The sequence below is a fragment of the Thamnophis elegans genome, chromosome 11 (assembly GCF_009769535.1).
Source record: "Thamnophis elegans isolate rThaEle1 chromosome 11, rThaEle1.pri, whole genome shotgun sequence".
Taxonomy (NCBI): domain Eukaryota; kingdom Metazoa; phylum Chordata; class Lepidosauria; order Squamata; family Colubridae; genus Thamnophis; species Thamnophis elegans.
In genome coordinates, this window is record NC_045551.1 from 19,577,793 (window position 1) to 19,599,899 (window position 22,107).

At 40.9% G+C, this 22,107-nt stretch overlaps 1 protein-coding gene across 5 annotated transcripts in view; it reads left to right on the forward strand.

Annotated features, from left to right (window-relative positions):
• SH3KBP1 (SH3 domain containing kinase binding protein 1) overlaps window positions 1-22,107 on the forward strand; it is a 206,266-nt gene that overhangs the window by 118,875 nt on the left and 65,284 nt on the right. The window lies entirely within an intron of this gene.

The window sequence follows — 22,107 nt, forward strand, 5'->3', positions numbered from 1 at the left end:
CAGGCTACTGCTAGATCAGCAGGTCAGCGGTTCAAATCTCACCGGCTCAGGGTTGACTCAGCCTTCCATCCTTCCGAGGTGGGTAAAATGAGGACCCAGATTGTTGGGGGCAATATGCTGACTCTCTGTAAAACCGCTTAGAGAGGCCTGAAAGGCCTATGAAGCGGTATATAAGTCTACTGCTATTGCTATTTTGCCCCAATCCAAGCCAATCCATCTTTTATAGTGCATTCATTCATGTGTTGTTGGAACCAGTCATCCTTTGCAAGGGCCTCCTTTAGGTCAGAGATAAAGTCTTTTGTGACCTCCAATTTAGCAGTTGTTTGACTTCTAGTGACAACAGGAGCAGCCAGGCTTTTTGTGGGAATGACAGTTTGGACATCACTGAGCTTTGAACAGTTGTACTGTGGAAGTCTGGACAAAGCATCAGCCATAAAAAATTTTCCTCCTGGAATGTATTTCAAAGTAAAATTGAATCTATTGAAATATTGAGCCCAGCGCATCTGTTAAGGAGAAAATTTTCTGGGGGTTCTCAATGCCTCCAAATTTTTATGGTCAGTCCACACCTCAAAAGGGTGTTTGGCGCCCTCTAGAAAATGGGGCCAGGTTGTTAAAGCCCAACGAACAGCAAAAGCCTCCTTCTCCCAAATAGCCCAATGTCTTTCCGTGTCGGTCAGTTTGCGAGAGATGTAAGCGCAGGGTTGTAATTTACCTTAGCTATTTGCTTGAAGTAGTACCGCCCCCACTGCCACATCACTGGCATCAGCCTGGACCACAAAAGGCGCGTCCATGTCTGGGTGCTTCAGGACCGGTTCCTCTGCAAAGAGGCATTTCAGCTTTTCGAAAGAAGCTTGACACTCCATAGTCCAGTCCAATGGTTTGCTATGTTTGGGCTTAGCTCCTCCTTTTGATTTAAGGAGGTTAGTTATGGGGAGAGCTATCTTAGCGAATGAGGGAATAAACTGATGATAGAAGTTAGCAAACCCCAAAAACCTCTGTAATTGCTTACGTGTACGTGGGGCCTCCCATTCGTGACAGCTTTGACCTTAGCGGGGTCCATTTCTATCCCCTTGTGGGAGATTCAATAGCCGAGGTAATCAACCCTTTCCTGATAAAATTCGCACTTGGACAATTTGGCATACAGTTCTGCAGCCCGGAGTTTCTTCAGAACTGTGCGAACAAGCTTCATGTGTTCTTCACGTGTCTCCATGTAAATAAGGATATCGTCTAAATAGACCATTACGCCTTTGTAAAGATGGTCATGCAAAACCTCATTAATCAGTTGCATGAAGACTGCTGGTGCCCCCTGGAGGCCAAATGGGTTGGTACACTGCCCCTTTTCTTTTCCTGCTCACTTTCCCTTCTGCTGATTGTTGAATTTATAAGTATTTGACACTTATTTCCCTCAGAGTTTGGAACAGTGCCAGAGACAATGGATAGTGAATTGTATTGGAAAGAGAATTTTGCTGCGTAGATAATAACAGTGAGACTGGGGAAAGGGTGACACCTAGTGGATTGTAAATCCAAACCCTGAAACCGGAAGTAAGGAAATCTTTGATGATATACACAGAGAGACTAATTACTAGGATTGAATGCTTGCATAATTGATAAAATAGAGAGACATTTATTGGTATAAGATAATAGTGTAATTTATAAATCTATGATATATATTAAGTAAAGACCAAAAACCAAATAATCAAATAGGATAGAACACTACATAGTAATGTTCAGGGATTGAAATGTGATATTAAGGATAGTTAATTATTGTTGAATATTGAAATATACAATTATTTATATCATAGATATTACTGACAAGGTAGAAGTAAAAGTAAACCTTATATGCAATTGGGGGCAAGGATAAACAGGGGGATAAAAAATGGCAACTTCAGCAAAATTAATGAAAAAAACTACACTCAATGTGATCTCTGCAACACCCCCCCCTCCTCAAATCAAATCAAAGATCAATTGAGAGCGTGTTGGGGTTGGAGAAAGGTGAAAAGATAGCAGAAACAGTGGGACCCGCTCCAATGATGCAGAGTATGCAAGCAATCCTCCAGATGATACAAGAGACACTGGCGAAAAGCCAAGAAGTGACAACTACTAACCATGAGGAAACGAGGAATCATGAAGAAATAAAAAATGAAATGGGAATTGAAAGGAACTATTAAGATGGTAGATGATAAAATTGAAAAGATACAGAATGCCTTAACAATCAGTGAACAGAAAATCCAGTGTATGGAAGAAAAAATAGAACAATCAGACCAGAGGATGAAAAAAATGAAATTGGAATATAAGCAACTTAATAAAGATTTAGAACTATCATTAATTCGACTGGAAAATGAAAGAGCTTCATTCTACCTAAGATTCCAAAACATACCGGAAGAGAAGGAGGAGGACGTGAAAGGAAAAGTAATTAAAATTCTCACTGAATCTCTTAAAGTGAGAGGAGACATTGATGAGGCTTATAGGGTGCAGATTAATTACGCCAGAAGACATGGACTCCCGAGGGAAGTGCATGTAAGATTTGCTAAAAAAAACAATGAGAGATGAAGTGTACAAAAAAACCAGAGAAGAGACAATTAATCTACAGGGAAAAGAGTTGATCACGCTCAAACAGATTCCACAAAGAATTCGGGAACAATGTAGGCAGTACCAATTCTTAACAAACCAGTTAAATAAAAACAGAATAAGGTACAGATGGTTAATACCAGAAGGGGTTCTAGTATCTTGGCAAGGAAAAAGATATGATAGAAAATACATAGGATGCACAGAAATTCTATGAAGAATTCCACAAGAGAGAAATAGAAAAAGGAAGCAAGGAGGAACTGGAAAGTGGAGGTCAAGAGGAAGAAACATCAGAACATAACGAAAGAAACAGGAGAGAAGAACAGAGGCATGAAAGAGAGAGAGCAGAGAAGGAACGCACGAGAGGGAAAAGTCAGATACAAACCAGAAGAAAAAAAAAACCTAGTTAAAGATGATCAAGAAACAACAATTATCTCAATAAATTGGAATGGACCGAATGCTGGCATATAAACTATAGAAAGAAAGAGGGAAAAAAAGGAAATGATATGAAATTATATGGGATTGTGGAAATACCATCCCCAAGAAAATATAAATTGAGATTTGAAAGAGACACCTATAACAATAGAAAAAGAAAGGGAGGGAAGAAGGAAGGAGAGGAGAGGAGGAAGGAAGTAGTGAAAAGAGGGAAGAAAGAAGGGAAAGGAGAGGAGGACGGAAGGGAGAGAAAGAGAAGGAGAGATAATAGGGAAGGAAGAGGAAGAGTGGAGGAGAGGTAAGGGAAGAAGAAAGAGATAAGGAAAGGTGGATAGAAGGGAGAGTAAGAGAAGGAGAGGAGGGAGGAAGGGAGAAAAAAGAGAAGGAGAGAGAGTAGGAGGGGGAAGAGAGAGGGTAGGAGTAGGAGAGAGGTAAGGGAAGGAAGAAGGGGAAGGAGAGAAGGTAGGAAGGAAGGAGAGAAGGAAGGGAGAGAGAAAAGAAAAGAAAGAGAAAATAAGGTGGTGTCATAATAGATGCTTGGGTTGGTAAACAATACAACCCAAACTGTACTCTATAATCTCTTAAATGGAATAACAATAGTATAAGATTGGCAAAGAAAAAGAATAACCATGTGAATGTTTACCTGGAATTGTATGTATATATAGCACATTAGAGATAAACAATATTTGGTTATAAATAGCTAACTATGGAAAGGGAAAACACTAACTGCAAAGACACCGATACGGAACTGCTGTATGATTTATGATGGAACTTCTTGTCCCTATGTTGACTTAAGTCATGTGTTTGTTCTTGTTGATGTGTTTATGTGTCTAAAATAAAAACTTAAAAAAAAATAAAAAATAAATGTGGAAATATGAACGCATTTATTCCCAGAAACTCAAATCCTTCTGGACCATTATTTCTCACCAGCATCATTCTTATATTGTCAAGATCTAACTTTGATCAAAGCCTCTAAATATTTGTATATACACATGACATAATTATTGATGAAATGACTTCTGGTGGATCTTTCTTGAAATTGTAAATATACACTGATTTTTTTCTGAGCATGCTGCAAGCTTCTTCAAAGATAATTTGAAATTTAATTCTTTACAAACTTCCTGTCTTTGTATATTGCCGTATTCACCAGAGTGCCAAATAGCTGCTATTGTTTCTCCCTGTTTAATTACATGGAAGTTATAGATTTATAATGTTTCCAATAATTGTATGAAAATATCTGTTATATTAGACCAGGATGCTGACATTTTCAATCTCTTTTTTAATTTGATCAATCAAAAGTTATAACAATATGTTAAATCAAAGAATTGCTAACTGAAGCAAACAATCTAACACTAAACAACAACCTAATCAAAGAACCACCAAAACCACTTCCTTATTTTGAAAAGCTTTGTGCTAGTCTGCCATTTTCCATGCAGAAATGCACTGTGCTCCTTGATTTCATTAAAAAGTCATGTGCTTTTTAATGTATCAGAATAATGTCATCAGTGTAGCATAAGTCACTGTCAAGTTACAAGTATGGAATAATTTGTTGAAAATGTCTATTTTTGTTTGAAGTGTATAGCTATGAAATAAAATTCTTTAATTGGTTGGGGGAATGGATTGAGAAAAAAAGTCTTTAGTTCTTCTGTTTTTTTAATGTACTTCAACAAATTATGTGATAGCTCAGCCATTATCTGTATTAATTTCCAATATTAACTATAGTTTCACAGCCCTTTTTCAACAAACTGCTATATTTATATCCTGTAGGTTTATAAGGCTACTTATTGATGTTTTGAAGTTATGAACATTGTTTTATATTAAGCATGTTCTCCTTCAATATCTCAATAAGAAATGAGTAAAATCAAATTCTATGTGAAAGAGATTACAAAGAAAAACAATACATACTAATGTATAATTTTCTCTTGAAAACAAAATTAACATTTTTTACATAATTGACATAATTCTAGAAATGTGCCTTTAAAGGATGTGGATACTTGGAAAACAAAAAGCACTTCCAAGAATTTTCCTTTCTAAGAAATCCTTGGATCCACTTAAGCAAAACTGATTTTCCAAACCACTAAATAATTAAACTTTTATTTTTGTTTTATATATATATATATATATATATATATATATATATATATATATATATATATATGTGTGTGTGTGTGTGTGTGTGTGTGTGTGTGTGTGTGTGTGTGTGTGTGTGTGTGTGTGTGTGTGTGTCTGTCTGTATATATATATATATATATAAAAAATAGATTTGTTGTAAAAGAACATGAACCAGTTATAAACACACGTATAAATGAAAAATCATACACATAAACAGATTTTCCCAAAATTGCATCTGCCACATATTTAAGTTTGTTTATTATTCATCTATGTATGATTTTATTTACCGTATATACTCGAGTATAAGCCGACCCGAATATAAGCCGAGGCACCTAATTTTACCCCCAAAAGCTGGAAAAGTTATTGACTCGAGTATAAGCCTAGGGTGGGAAATGCAGCAGCTACGGTAAATTTCAAAAATAAAAAATCAGTGTTATTTGAAACTCAAAGTTATGTTTATTCAAGGGACCCGCTTAATTAAAGTGTTCTATAATATCAGTATGACTTATAATACTGCAAGTCTGCAATATTAAAATACTTGTATAGGGGATCCCTGGGATCCCCTGAAGAGATCAAATCACAACCAGTATGCCACCTTCTTGGTATATTGTTTTTATTTTCACTGAGTTTTTTAAAATGAGCATTATTTCATCCTTTTTTTCTTTATGTTTGATTGGTATCTGCAATTTGTGTTAATTCTGTTCATACATATAATATAAATGAAAAACCCAGCTCTCTTAAAAAATATTTTAAGTTCTTTCTGGTGCTCCCTTTTAGAATTGGCCAACTAATATTTCTGTTCACCCAACTAATGTCAGGCAGAGTTAACTGAAAAAGTAATTTTTCATGAAAGGACATTTTCCTAGGATTTTAATTGTTCTTACTGTCAGATTTCTCGTTATTTCCAGCTTGAGTCTCCTTCTGACAAGTTTCCATTGCTTCTTGTCCTGTCCTCAGGTGCTATTGCTGCCGCCGCCTCCTCCTCCTCCAACAGCACCAGCACATTTGCTGCCCAGCGCTGCGGCTGAGGTGAAGCCGCCAAAGCTCCCGCTGGCGCCCCCGCAGCGTTGGGCGGATATCCGGCAGTGCTGTTGGAGGAGGAAGAGGCGAACCAGCCTGCCATCGCCGGCCACTGCCAGCCCCGCCGCTCTTCCCACCCCCTTCCAAGCCCCACAGTCCAGCGGATGGAGCAGCGAAGCCCCGGGGCTTCGCTACTGCTCCCCGCATTTTCTGCACGGGGATCCCTTGGAGAGGGGATTCCAGCCTGCCATCGCCAGCCACCGCTAGCCCTGCCGCTCTTCCCACCCCCTTCCAAGCCCCAGTGGGAAGGGGGTGGGAAGAGCGGCAGGGCTAGCGGTGGCCAATGTTCCCTCTAATTTTTTTCAGTGTGAGCGGAAAAGTATAGTGTTTGAGCAGCACATTTTCATACCTGAGCACCTGGATTTTTTTCATAGATGTCACCCAAGACAACGAAATTAGTGTTATTTGAAACTCAATTCTACCATGTAAATATCCATTAAGTAAAAAAATCTCCCTATACAGGTAATCCTCAATCTACAACCATAATTGAGCACAAAGTTTCTATTGCTAAATGAGACATTTGTTAAGTGAGTTTTGCCCCATTTTACAACCTTTCTTGCTACAGTTAAGTGAATCACTGCGGTTGAATCAGTAACCTGGTTGTTAAGTCAGTCTGACTTTCCTACTGACTTTCTTGGCAGATGGTTGCAAAAGGTGACCCCAGGACACTGCAACCGTCATAAATATGAGGCAGTTGCCAAAGATCCAAATTTTGATCCTATGACCATGGGGATGCTGCAATGATCATGTGTGAAGAACAGCTGTAATTCACTTTTTTCAGTGCTGATGTAGCTTTAGTCATTAAGTGAACTGTTGTAAGTTGAGGACTATACTTTCCCCCTTACTATCCAATAGTCTGCAGTGATTTAGCAAGTTATGAATAAATTACCAACTGATGTAGATTAGCAATTGGAGCACTTAAAGAAGCAAACAAAGAGGGGAGAGGAAGGGAGGGAGGGAGGAAGGAAAGAAGGGAGAGGGAGAGAGAAACAGAGACAGAGGGAGAGACAAAAAAGGAAAGAGGAGAAAGAGAAAAAGAAAGGGGAGAGGAGGGTGGGAGGATAAGAAAAAGAGGCAGAAAAAAGAAAGAGAGAGAAAGAGGAAAGGAAGAAAGAAGGAAGGAAGGAAGGAAAGAAAGAAAAAAGGAAGAAAAAAGGAAGAAAGAAAAGAGGAGAGTAGAGAAGGAATAGAGGCCAAAAAAGCAAACAAGGAAAAGTAGGGAAAAAACTTTCACTGGAAAACACTATTTTTCCATCAGTGCAAAACTTTCCTAAACAAGGTTAATTTTCTGGATTTTGACTTTCCGGTCCAGGTGGACCAAGAAGCCTTTATTTTCTTTTTCTAAAATCAAATAAAATCTGCAGAGCACCAGCACGCCATATGAAAAAGAATTTGTATTTGCAAGTAGGTTGATCACCAATCCATGACAAATAAGCTGAAATGCAATATTTAAAACATTCTTACTAAACAGCAGTCTGCCTTCGCTGGATGGCTTGGATCTCTCGCTGACTCTCCATGAAAGCACCGAGATAGAAACAGCCCTCCTGTGCGACATTGACAGTAGGGAGATGGGGGAGGGGTGCCTCGCCCTCTCCTGGGGAGCCCTGTCTGGGGAAGAACCCCCCTCCTCCGGCCTCGGGACCGTCGGTTTCTCCGACGGGTCTCCCCCCCCCTCCTCTGCCCCCGACCGACTTCCTTTTCTGGGCTTTTTGCAAATGAGCCGGACGCAGCCGAATCTCTCTCTGTGTGTATGTGTGTATGTGTGTGTGTGTGAGCGCGAGTTGCCCAATCCAGTTCCTCCCTCCGTAGTTTTGAACCTGGGAGGAACTGGTTTGGGCAACCCGAGAGCTCCGCCTGACGCCCGAAGGGCTTTGCACGAAGAAACGCGGCTTGAGGCGCAAGGACGGTCCTGGCTGTGGGGCGCAGGCCCCTAAAATCCTCTCTTTGGTTCCCTCCTCCTCCCCCTCCTTCCACAGCCTGCGTGACGCCCTAGGCTGAGAGCTGCTGCTGCTGCACAGCTGAGGGAGGGAGAGCAAAAGCAGAGGCGGGGCGCCAAGCTTTGGTTAAGGCAGGCAAGGGAAACCGCGAGCCAAAAGGAAGTCTTGCTGGGAAGACGCGGCAGCAGGGCTTTAAAGGGCTCCCTCCTCCCCAGCCAGCCAGCCCACCCAGCCCATTCTTCCCCTGCCACAACTGTATCCAACAGGCCAAGTTGCTGGGAGGAGAAAGTTTGGGCTGCAGGACATGAGATTCCTCTGGGGAGGTCCTTTGCGGGAGGCCAGTTCCAGCCGCCTGCAAAGGACTTCCCACGTTTGCTTTGGTAGAAATCTCTGCGCGGCAGTTAGAAACTTCTGCGCGGGGATTTCTTTCCATGTGCGCGGCCGCGCACGCGCGCATCTTAGAGGGAACAGTGGCGGTGGCTGGCGATGGCAGGCTGGAATCCCCTCTCCAAGGGATCCCCGTGCAGAAAATGCGGGGAGCAGCAGCGAAGCCCCGGGGCTTCGCTGCTCCATCCGCTGGACTGTGGGGCTTGGAAGGGGGTGGGAAGAGCGGCAGGGCTAGCGGTGGCTGGCGATGGCAGGCTGGTTCGCCTCCTCCTCCTCCAACAGGCAACAGCACTGCCGGATCCAGTTGTAGACTCGAGTATAAGTCGAGGCGGCTTTTTTCAGCCCAAAAAGTGGGCTGAAAAACTCGGCTTATACTCGAGTATATACGGTATATGGCCACCAACTAAAGCATATGATTCTGGGCAGCTAACAGAATAAGTACAAATAAATAAAAAATAATAATTACAAATATAGGAACTGAGTTAAAACCAACTGACATGATAAATATAACAAAGATATGGCTCAGCTACACTATCCTGATATAGTATTAGCTAAAAATTATGGGATTAATTTCTAGCACATTTGAGGGTATTACTGTGAAATAATCCATATAACTATAGAAGAAGAATTTATTCATCCTTTAAAAATTATCCTTATATTAAAAGTCAAATTATATTTTAATTGCTGGTTCTTAGTATAAGCAATCACCTTAAGACTATTTAGAATTTATCAGATTTCTGCAAGTGAATGCCTCATAAATAGGCTAAACAGCAACAAATATCAATTAGATTGAGCAATCAAACTTGCTCAATCTAGAGGACTACAATATAATAGGAATTCTTCAGGTTTCTAATAGGTAAAACTAGACAAAGTGATATAAATAGATCACAACCAACAAGGAATTGAAAACGTAACACCCAATCTCAGATGCTTATTATAATTCTTAAAGATCCAGGCTATTTCCATATCATATTTTCATTGTCTGAGCATCCAAACATACTTACCTGCTTTGTACAATGCAATGACATATGATTAATTCAGATAATTATGGGCAACACAAACCGATATTGTTAATTTTACATTACCTTTGCAATTGCATTATTATTTTACTTGTTGGAAGCTAACCAGTTATGATTATTCATTAATTCCACTTCTAAGCATGGAAAAATGTAATAGTTTATAATTCTCATCATGAAATGTCTGAGAAAACATATTTTCTGTGTATATTTACATATTTATGCCCGATTCTATCTCAAATTAGTATGAGGCAAACCTGCACACTTTCAGACCATTATCTTCTTCCAGTCCCCAGCATCTTAGCACTCAGGGAAATCTACCATCTACTACTTCCCTTTCCCTTTCTTATTATTTTATTTTTTGCTATCCCTCTTGCCTCAGGATGATTCTGGGCAGCATACAATATTAAAATATATCAAACTGTAAAACATAACTATTTAATATAACATATAACATAATAAAAACTATAAAAATAGAATTGCATTCAAAAGTAAGATAATAGTTAAAAGATGGGGAGGGAGGGAGCAGAATGAGCAGGGGAGTAGGTTTTCTTCTTAATCATCTCCCTCTAGCATGATAGTCCACTGTTGAGGCCTCAAGCCTGGCAAAGCTAGGTCTTCAGGCCTTTATGGAAAGTCAGAAGGGTGGGAGCAGATCTCACTTCAGGAAGTAAGATGATCCAAAGGGCAAGAGCCCCAGCAGAAAAGGCTCTTCTAGACCCTGTCAGTCAGAAATCTTTGGAAGACAGGGCTCATAGTATCCCTCTACTGCTGGCAGAGGTGAATTGGGCCAGTCCTATGGAGGTGAAATGTATACTTTCAAGAATTTCTTTTTGAATAGAAGGAATGGTTGTCCCAAAGGTGCTTTTTTCAAGAGGCAACTGGACTTTCTGGTTTTTCTTTGAAGATGTTTTGCTTCTCATCCAAAAAGCTTCTTCAGCTCTGACTGGATGGTGGGGAATGGAAGGATTTATACTCTTTGCAGACAACTGTTCATTTGCATTCTTTTAGCAGGTCATTAAAGTAACCTGGAGATTTATCTGTGTCATCAGGGTGCAAATTGGTGTGGAGCCTTCTTGGAATTGTTGAAAGGACTGTGTTGTAGATTGGAGATAGATGATGTTGTATCCCTCCCCCTCTGTTGAAAGAGGGCTGTTCAATTTTGACATAGATGGCCTCTTTAACCCCTCTTTCAAACCAGCGATCCTCTCTGCCCAAAATATGGACTTTGTTATCTTGGCCTGTGTCTTTTAAATGTAGATGGACTGCTGAATCTAATCCTGATGTGTTTGTTCTCCTATGTGGATGACTGAGAATCTCCATAGGCAAGGAATGGTTGTGTCACTAAATGAGTAGCCCAACAAAATGCTGTGGACATAGTATACTTAGATTTCAGTGAGGCATTTGACAAGGTAGACCACAACCTTGCCAAGCTTCTTGGTAAGCTAGACAAATGTGGAATAGACAACATCACCACCAGATGGATTTGTAGTTGGGTGACAAACGGTACTCAACAAGTAGTCCTTAATGGTACTACATCCACATGGAGAGAAGTAAGTAGTGGGGTACCATAAGGCTCAGTCTTAGGCCCAGTATTCTTCACTATCTTCATAAATGACTTAGAAGAGGGAATAGAAGGAGTACTCATCAAATTTGCAGATAACACTAAACTGGCAAGAATAGCCAATATCCCAGAAGACAAGCTCAAGATCCAAAAAGGCCTTAAGAAACTTGAACAATGGGCCCTATCCAATGAAGTGAATTTCAGTGTGGAGAAAAGCAAAGTTTTACATTTAGACAGGAAAAATTAAAGGTATAAGTATAGATTAGGTAAACCGTGGCTCAAAAACAGTAATTATGAGATTACTTGGAGTCTTAATGGATGATCATTTGAATATGAACCAGTAGTGTGCAGCAATAGCCAAAAAAGCTAATACAATCCTAGGTTGTATAAAGAGAGGCATAGAATCAAGATCACGTGAAGTATTAGTGCCACTTTATAAAACCCTAGTAAGATCACATCTAGAATATTGCAACCAATTTTGGGCATCACACTACAAAAAAGATGTTGAGACTTTGGAAAAAGTTCAGAGAAGAGCAACTAAGATTTTCAAATGCCTAGAGACTAAGCCATATGAAGAATGGCTGCAGTATTTGGGTTTGGCTAGTCTAAAAAACAAAGAATTAGGGGTGCATGATAGCAAGTATTCTAGTACTTGAGGGGCTGCCACAAAGAAGAGGGGGTCAAATTATTCTCCAAAGCAGCGGAGGGCAGGACAAGAAACAATGGTTGGAAACTAATCAAGGAGACAAGCAACCTGGAATTAAGGAAAAGCTTCCTAACAGTGAGGACAATTAACCAGTGGAATAGCTTGCCTCCAGAAATCATGGGCTCACTGGATGTTTTTAAGAAGAGTTTAGACAGTCACTTATCTGAAATAATATAGATTCTCCTGCTTAAGCAGGGAGCTGGACTTAGACCTCCAAGGTCCCTTCTAGCTCATTCATTCATTCTAATGGTGAATTGAAATATGCCATATCCAAAGACAGTGCACTGTTTACTGGCATTCTGACACCATTTTGTAGACACATTTTCATTGTTAAACTTCTAGAAAACTGGAAGTACCATATTTTCGGAGTAAAAGACGCTCCAAAATATATATTTCCTCCCCAAAGCACTTGGCTTTGGGGAGGAAAACAAGAAAAAAACAATCCAGCAATTTGCCTCCTTGCAGCAAAAGCAATCAGTACAGATGATATATACTGTTTGAGGTGCATTTCTGTGCATGTGTGCCTAACCCATAGAAATAGAAAATAATTGGAGAAATGTACATTATGGCAGTATATTAATGCCAGAAAGTTTTCTTAAATGTAGTCACAGTAATTCCTCCCAATTATTTAAATAGATCTACTCCAAACATGACTAAGTCAGGGTCTAACTCAGCTGCCTTATCTTAATAATACAACAGGACACTGTTACATTTCAGACTATATTTGTACAGATGCTGTTAAAATTGAGTGGCTTTCTGGAAGTATACGTTATTCTCTGCTATTTAAAAGAAGATACAATAGCACTGGGCCTCTTCAGATCAAGCATTTATTTTAAAAAGCTTCTTCATTTTGTTAAATGTTCTAGAACAATAATAAAGCACTCTTAAAAAAATAAGTCTAATAATTTTAACATTCTATAGCCGTGATGGCAAACCTATGGCATGCGTGCCAGAGGTGGCATGCAGAGCCCTCTCTGTTGGCACGTGCGCCGTTGCCAGCTGCTCCTCTGGTTTCTGGCCAGCTCGGCTGCGCAGACACCAGAACGCTGGAAAACTGCCCAAAAAACGGACTGAAAACTGGTCAAAAAACAGGCATATGCACCAGCCAGCTGGTCTTTAGGTTTCCAGTGCACACGCATGCACGTGTGCTTCGGTTTGGGCACTTGGCACCGAAAAGGTTTGCCGTCCTTGGTCTATAGGCATTTATAGTTATTGATTTGCCTCCTTAGAGGAAACAGCCAGTTTCAGTTTCAGCACAGTCTGATTTGCACAAGAAAATAAAAATCTGCCTCTGCCTCCCAGCAATTTTCTTCCTTGCAGCAAACAGCAAAAAGCCAGTTTCACTTTCAGTTTTAGCACAGCTGATAGTTGGGCCTCCCCAATCAGCAATTTCAGGCTGCAGGGATTGCCATAGCCTATTGCCAACTGCCTGCAGCCCAAAACACTGATGGTTGGGAATCAGCTGCTTGTGCTAATCAGGCTGTGCTGAAACTGAAACAGGGCCAGTGGTGTGTGTGTGTGTGTGTGCTACATTTGGTGTATAAGACACACCCAAATGTTCACCCTCTTTTAGGGGGGTAAAAGTGTATCTTATACTCTGAAAAATATGGGTAAATAGTGTTACAAAAGAATGCTTTCCATCAGTGGCTTGCGCTGAAACTCATCTTGCAAGATACTGGGTTTGGTTATTCAGTGTGGGTGGCATTGTATTAGTTAAATCTGAACCTGTTCAACTGCGTGGTTTGAGGTGAACATTTTTATGCTGGTATGTGTACCTGTGAAAAAGCATTCCATGTAATAATTATTTTTGATTATTAAGTTTTTCACAGCTTCCCTTCCTATATACACAGTTATTATGAGGCTGTTTCTGATTATTTTTGATCAGGATATTCTTCATGAACATTGGCTGTTTATTATACTGTAGCATTATTTGTACAGTATATAAATTATGTAACTGTGTGATTAGTATGTTAATATATTTTACTTATTTAAAACTTTTAATACAAATAGAGCAGAATATTTTTTATAGCTAGGAAAGGAATATATTTTTAAAAATATCACCTGTCTTATTACCTCATATATATCTGACTAGTTTCCTGGTTTTTTTCAGAAAGCTTTTATCTTCCAATGACGATGTTGTTTGCTCTGATTTGTGTCTGATCAGTTTTCTCTCAGGACAATCCTCTCTCTCTCTCTGCAAGGGAGTTAAAAATTCCCTTCTGGTAGCCAGTTCCAGTTTCCTGTGAGACAAATGCAATGTTTCCCCGTAGCTAGTATTAGTCTTAAAGTATGACTCAGTTTTAGACTTGGTTTCTCAGTGAGCTCAACTTTAAACAGGAAGTGCAAGGATTCTTCATACTGCTTCTAAACATTTTTAGGTGTCTTTACTTCACAATGGGAGACGAGGTATGTCTTTTAAAAAAAACAAATACTTTTTTCTTGTGTATGTATAAACTATGTTGTAATTTGCATAATATAGGTAACAACATGTTTGGCTGGAAAGGTTTCAAATGGTCTATATCTTATAAAATATGTTAAAGAGAGTTTTCACTGAAGTCTTAAAAGGAAAAGCAGTAACATCTGTGTTTCAGAGCTAATAACTAACATATTAATAACTTGTATTGAACTGTGTAGCTGCTTCTTTTATATTTCTGCTTTGACAGATAAACATATGCAGATACTTTATGATAGTCTTCTTTTAGTATGATTTAAAATTTGTTTTAAATCTTATTATCTAATAAATGAAAACCAGACTTTTGGAATTGTTACTGATAAAATACAAGAAACAAAAAGAATATGGTAGGAATTATGCTTCCAAAACAATTAGGATGTACTTCTTTTCTTGTAGAAATAGTTTATTATGGGTATAACATAAGGAAATTGGATGTAAACTTTAAATAGTGATTTGGAAAGGAGGATTAGAAAACTTTGTTATTAAATATCATGGATGTTTAGCTAGAATAGGACATAAGGATTTAGTGTTAGTGGAGGATTTTAGAAATAGTAATTGAAAGGCCAGTATGTGGTTATGTATTAAATTTTGGTATATTTTATGATGAAGGACACTTAAACAATTATAGTCAAATGAAAATGGAGATATGATGATGGTGACATGTATGAATATTTGAACTAAAATACTTAATATGAATTATGTTTGTTGACTGTGGAAGAGATGCACGAAAGTCTTTTTGTAACCAACTGATACACTTTCTACAGCATGTAAAAAGGATGTTGTGTTTGTTTTAAATTATTTAAAAAAAATTATTTTAAAAAAAGAAATAGTTTACTAAATTTTTATTTGATTAGAAGATATTTATATTTTTATTCAGAAGTAAGTGATAATTAGAGTTACAGAGAAAGTTTCCTTATACTTTTTAAACACGACCTTTTATTTGTTTAGACATTATTTGTCAATTCCTTAATCTATATTTGTTGTCCAGATTCCTAATTCTGTGTGTAAGCATTAAACTTCTATTTGAAACATTTTTTCTGGTAGCAATATATTGTTGTTAGTTGCAAAGTCATGTCCGACCCTTCGCAACCCCATGGACAACGTTCCTCTAGGATTAAATATATCTTTTGTCATTCTCTTTGTAGACATAGCACTATAATGTCTACAGTTGGTATTCTATATTTTAGAGAAGTTCACAAATTCCTGTAAGTTCTTATTCCTTTGGAAATGTGGAAGAAGTTGACCTTTGAATGGGATTGGAAAAAATGTGTGGGCTCTTATATATATATCCTAGTAAGGGTATGGCTAGCTGATGAGAACTAAATAGCTTGAAATAGATCTATACTAGTCTCCCTTTATTTATTTATCAGCACAAATACAACACAAATATAACAAAGGCAACAGTAAAAATATTGGGTTTCTGTTGTGATGGACTCTTGTGACAAGCCGATAGACAGATAATAATGGGGCATACCAGCGGTTGTGACACTAAATACATACATACATATATACATATATATATATACATATATACACACACATACACACACACACACACACACACACATATATATATATCAGCACAAATACAACATATATATATATATCAGCCACTCAAAAGTGGTTCCGCCCCACGCGCCTGATGGACCCGTTGGGATTTCAGAAGGAGCTTGGAGAGATACCTGACTCCCTTGCCCACAATCCGACAGAGTCCTTGGTCGCTGCCTAGAATGCCGCGGCGACCGAGGCGCTGGATCGGATTGCACCTTTGCAGCCTCTCCAACGCAGTGGATCCAGGAGGGCACCTTGGTTTACCGAGGAACTCTGGGAGATGAAGCGCCAAAAGAGACGCCTAGAGCAACGCTGGAGGGCTAGTAACTCCGAATCTTGCTCCCCTTTCCGATGGCCCGCCTTTCCCCACGGAGGCTGTGGACACGGCTGCTGACTGTGCAGGTGGCCTGGAGGGAAGCCCCGAACCTCCTGGCGTGGACCTGTCTATGGAGATCTGCGTTTCCAAAGCGTAGCATTATTTCACTCCTCTCCCGTTTTCGGGGGGGGGAGCTACGAGAAGCGGGTGGTGGCCACTTGGGGAATATTTGTGTCCCCGGGAGATCTGCTCTTCCCCGCCCCTTACCTCCGAAGGGGAGGCCAGGCGTGGGAGAGAGTGCTAATGATAATGACCGATTCCCTCCTGTTTCTGCGGGTTTGGGGGAGGGAAAGAAGGTAATTGCAGAGCCTGGACTGAAGTTAGGAGGCTGACTCGCTACAATAAGCAGTGACCATTATTTGGAGGAAGAAAAAGCATTGCCATGCAACAGAGATTTGCTCTTTCAGAACCTGCATCATCTTTTTTTCAAATTAAAAAAAGCCTTTTAAACATTTATTCCTAAAGGCAAAAAACCTCATGAGGCTTGCTGGAGAACGGAGCGGAGGTGACATGCGAGGGGGAGGCGGGGTGCTGTGGTGGGGGGAGATGTTGCTGAAATAATTAGATCTGTCAGGAACTCGGAGGTGGGGGGGAGGTCAGTGGGAAGCCTTTGCCGGCTGATGCCAGCCATAGCTCTGAAATTTCTTTCCTTTCTAACTGAAGCAACAGATGTTTCCCTTGCTTAACATCTCAGCGTTTTTCACATCGTGGTGGGCTGCAAGAGGGAGTGAGTGAAGACCTTTTCCGGATTGCTGGTGGTGGAGGTGCCCCCACTGAGCAAAGCAAATCTGGGGATGTCCTTTGCGCCAGCTAGAAAAGGTCTTCACTCACTCCCTCTTGCAGCACGCCTCGATGCGAAAAACGCCGAGATTGGTGCACTTGGGGCTGCTGCTGCTGCGACGTCCAGGGAGGCTCCGCTGGTCTGGAACCCATCCGCGGGGGGAGGGATTGTCTTCCCGGATGGGCTAGTAAGGGGATAGAAAAGGTTTTTCTCCAGTCCCAGGTTTCAGCTTCTTGGCTTCATTATCTCATTATCTCTTTCCAGCTTGTTTTGTTGAGCCTGTAATTAAGGTTCTTTTTTATGTCTTAAAAAGATCACCTGGTTAAAAAGAAGGAAGAGGCTCCGCTGGTCCGGAGCCAATCTGCAGGTTGGGAGGGAGGGAGAGACAGACAGAAAGACAGCCAGACAGAGACACAGAGAGAGACACACACACAGAGTGAGTGATTAAGTGAGTGAGTGAGTGAGTGAGTGAGAGACAGACAGACAGACAGACACACACACACACACATATGCACACAGAGTGACAGAGAGGAAGGGAGGAGAGAGGGATAGAGAGAGAGAGAGGGAGGGAGAGAGACAGAGAGACACACACAGAGTGAGCGATTAAGTGAGTGAGAGAGAGAGAGACAGACAGACAGACACACATACACACAGAGTGACAGAGAGAGAGGAAGGGAGGGGAGAGAGATAGAGAGGGAGGGAGGGAGGGAGAGAGCTTTCAATTTGTAGGGATGTAACCTGGCTGTTTTTGGCTGCTCTCAAAAAGATGAGCAGGGTTGAACCTGGCTAATAATTGGAGGGGAACCCACCTGGGAATCTCAGTACTGTATACTTAATAGAAAATATTAAAAATTGTCCAAAAGCAACAATGACAATTTCCATACTACTGCTAAGAAAATTACGACACATCAATAAAATTATAGGAGCTGAGTTTAACTCAAGAGAAACTTTTCTAAAGATAGACAGTTATATAACAATTCCACAATTCTGAAAGAACAAGCTTGTTCTACATGAAATTTAATGCTACAGCAGAATGAAGTAACACTGAAGATAAGTGCAGGTAGTCCTCAATGCATGACCACAATTGAGCCCAAAATTTATGTTGTTAAGTGAGAAATTTATTGAGTTTTGCCCCATTTACAATTTTTCTTGCCACATTTGTTAAGTGAAAAAAAAAATTTTTTTAATCAACCCCCCCCCCCGGGTCAATGGTGTCCCTCTTTACCAATGTTAAAATCTGGTCACCTTACCCTAGTTCGTTGCCTAAACTGGCTCACTGGCAGTGCTGTTCACTGGATTTAAATGGGAGCACTTAGGGATGATCCAAGATGATTTTTGGATGGCTATGAACCCATTTGGGAAGGGGAATCTTGAAGATTACAATTCCCTTTGAGAGTGGTCGGAAAATCATGGGTATCCATCTTCCTGTCACATGTTTCTTTAAGCATGCCTGGGTCTTAATTTCACTTTTAAATTTTGCTATGTGTTTTATCTGCTCGCTAATGCTGATTTATTTCACCCCTCTGCTGGATCTTAACTATACTCTTTTTCCCCTTTGTTTCCCAGTGTTTTTGTATCTTTTTAATTTGCAAAATACTTGGAATATATTTTTATTTTTTAAAATTATTTTAATCTTGGATTGAAATATCCAGAAAACACCTTTTCTGTTTCATTCTGCTTCAGCTTCTTTGTTCTTGGTTAAGCTTCATAGAGCAACAATGTACAACATTACAGTCAAGCCTGTCCAAAATATGAAAAAAGACCTTTTGGCAACATACAACTTTTAGTGAAAGCTTTTTTTAAAAGTTTGATAAGAAGATAAAGCTTATGGAAAAATATGCAGAGAATCGGATTTGAAAGCTGCAGATCAAAGAGATATTGGTTGTACAAACAGAGAACTCACTGAGTTGACTCCATATAGCTCTCTGAACTTTTAAGTCTGCATTTGTTCATAATAGCAGAAGCCTGACATGGAAAAGTGACGAATTAGTTGTTTAGGAGGACTGGGGTGAAACTGGCAAATAGATTTATCACTCTTAATTACAAACCACTTAACTGGACTTTGCTGGGAAGAAAGATCAATTGTGGAGATTGAATGTATTATACTTAACTAGACAATTGGTAAATGATATTAAGAAACAAAGGAGGATATTTGATCCAGAATGAATTACTCTTAACTTTTGGGACAATTTGGGATAGATAAGATGCCATGGTAAATTTTCTACAAGTTGATTACAATGTTTGTTAACAGAGGGTTTGGGACCTCTAACCTTGTCCTTTTCATTATTATTGTTCTTCCTGTCATTAATATAGCATATAGCATATAGATGACAGGTCAGGGGTGGGTTTCAAATTTTTTTACTACCTATTCTGTGGGCATGGCCCTATTTTGAGAGTGTGGCTTGGCAGTCATGTGACCGGGTGGGTGTGGCCAACTTGTAGAACTAACTTAACAACGCTCTTGCTTAGCAACCAAAAGTTTTCTTTCTCTTTCTTTCTTTCTTTCTTTCTTTCTTTCTTTCTTTCTTTCTTTCTTTCTTTCTTTCTTTCTTTCTTTCTTTCTTTCTCATGTTTCTCTCTCCCTTCCTTCCTTTCTCTTTCTCTCTCTTTTTCTTTCTATCTTTGTCTCTCTCTTCTCTCTCCCTTCTTTTCTCTTTCTTTCTCTCTCTCTCTTTCTCTTTCTATCTTTCTCTCTTTTTTCTCTCTCTCTGCCTCCCTACCTTCCTTTCTCTTTCTTTCTCCCTCTTTCTCTTTCTATCTTTGTCTCTCTTTTTCTCTCTCTCTCCTTTCCTTCCTTCCTCTTTCTTTCTTTCTTACTCTTTCTTTCTCTCTGTCTCCCTCCTCTCTCTCACACACAGACATCATTTCCAGTTGGCGAAAATTTCTCTGTGCAACCTCCCCGCCATCCCACCAACCTAAGGACACTCCCGGCTCTGCTGGATGGCTGCTCCTTTGCACCCTGTTGCCAGCTGCAGTTGGCTTTCTCCTGGCGATCCTTCCTGGCCAGGAGACACCTTGAGGAAGGATCACCAGGAGAAAGCCAACTGCAACAAGGCACAAAGGAACAGCTGCCAAGCAGCTGCCGCATCCCATTGCAGGCGCCCAGGGTGGCCTTGAAGCCCTGCCACCTCCAGCCCCCACAACCTCTCCACCACCCCACCAACCTGGAGACACTCCTGGCTCGGCTGGATGGCTGCTCTTTTACATTCCATTGCCGGCTGCAGTTGGCTTTCTCCTGGTGATCCTTCCTGGCTGGGAGACACCCTCCGGGGGCAGCCCTGCTACTCTGGCCATGTCCGGGCAGGTGCTGCACCCCAGAGTGGTCAAATGGCGGTGGCGTGTGGGCTGATGGCCATCCCACGGCCCACCCAGATGTGGCCAGACCGAAGGGGCTGCCCCGGAGAGGAAGGATCGCCAGGAGAAAGCCAACTGCAGCCGGCAACAAAGAAATTGCAAACAGCGTTCATGAGCCCAGTCAGCCAACCTCACACGTTTTCAAACTTGTCTGGAGAGGTGTTTTTTAAAAGAAAACCCCGAAAAAGCTGCAGGATCCGGAGAGACGGGTGGTCGGTCTTTTGGGGGGAGATCCCCAGAACCAGATTGCCCAGCATCCTGTCGCTCCAGATCTTGTGGCTTTGGGTTGTTTTTTTTTTAAAAAAAAAGCTCTCCAGATGAGCTTGAAAACTTTTGAGGTTGTTTCTGGAGGGGGCAGGCAAATGGGCAGCATTCCCCCCTTTCCCCAGGCGCCTTCAGCCTCGGGGCCTGCAGCAACTTGTACAATAAAGGCAATTAAAAACTTCTCACACATGTGAGAAGATTTTCTTTACTGTGCAAAGGCTTGCTCCAAAGCTGCAGGCTCTGAGGCTGCAGGCGCCCAGGGAGGGGGGGGAAATGCTGCCCATCTGCCCCCTCCCAAAACAACCTCTCAGGTTTTCAAGCTGCAAGATCTGGAGCCACCAGTCTCTGGTAAGATGCGCATCTCTTGGCCTGGCTCGTCCCATCCCCTGCCCCATTTGCCACCCTCAAATTGCATCCCACTCTCAGCCGTTGTGTGGAGGGAAAATGCTTGCACAGAAAAGAAAAACTTCGCAAGAATGCAAGAAGCTGTTAATTGCCTCGCACTAAGGAGAAATTTTTCTTTACTGTGCAAGATTTATCCCTGCACACAACAGCTGAGAGATGCTCACAGTGGGGTGCAATTTGGGTTCAGCCCCCACCCCAAGGCCCTCCTGCCTGCTTGCCCAGTGCTCACTCAGCCGCCACCTCCAATCCCTTGCCGGCGACTGGAAAGCAAGATCATCCACCACCTGTTTGCCCAGTGCTCACTCAGAGACCTCTTGGCTCCCCCCAACATCCCCCTTGCCTGTGTGCAGCCACTCACAAGTTCTTTCTTCTGGTTCCAAACTAAGTGCTGGTTGATTGGTTGGTTAAAGTGCATGTTGGATCCTAATGCTTCATCACTGGAGGCTTTTAAAAGGGAGAACTTTTCAGCGGCCGGCTGGCAAAGAAAGCTCTCAGGCATGGCCGCTGCTGCTGCTGGCTAGGCAGGCAAAGAATGTGGGTGCATGGGACAAGCATGGTGCGGACAGGCGGGGCGAGAGAGAGAGATCAGCGACCAGGTGGGTGGGGGGAGTGAGCGGGGGCAGACCAGAGGACTGTACTGGTATGGGGGCATGGCCAGGCCACCACCGGTACTGGTCCGCAGGTTTTATAAGAGAAGGCTTTTAATCTATTTTATTCTGTCTTGAAGGCAGTTACTTTATCATTTTTCTCCAGATTAACTAAACTAGATTACAGAATTCATATTTTTCCATAATTACCTAGGCATAGTTTTTCAACTTCCATTTTTACGTAAAACAATATTCAGTATTATTCTTCAGAACATATAATGTAAAGGTCTGTTTTGAAATAACTCCGATAACATTTGGATATTTGTATCCAGGTAGCAAAAGGAAGTAGGTGTTTACAAGCAATAGCTATAATCCCCCCCCCCTAAAAATATTGTAGGTTGCAGAATAAAAATATGTCTAGTTTTCCTTTAATATTTAACATATACTCTGTTGATGATTTTAATTGCTAATTACATATATTTCCTTCCATAGTGAAACTTTCATTTTCATTTTTAATGTTTTCATTTTCTTAATA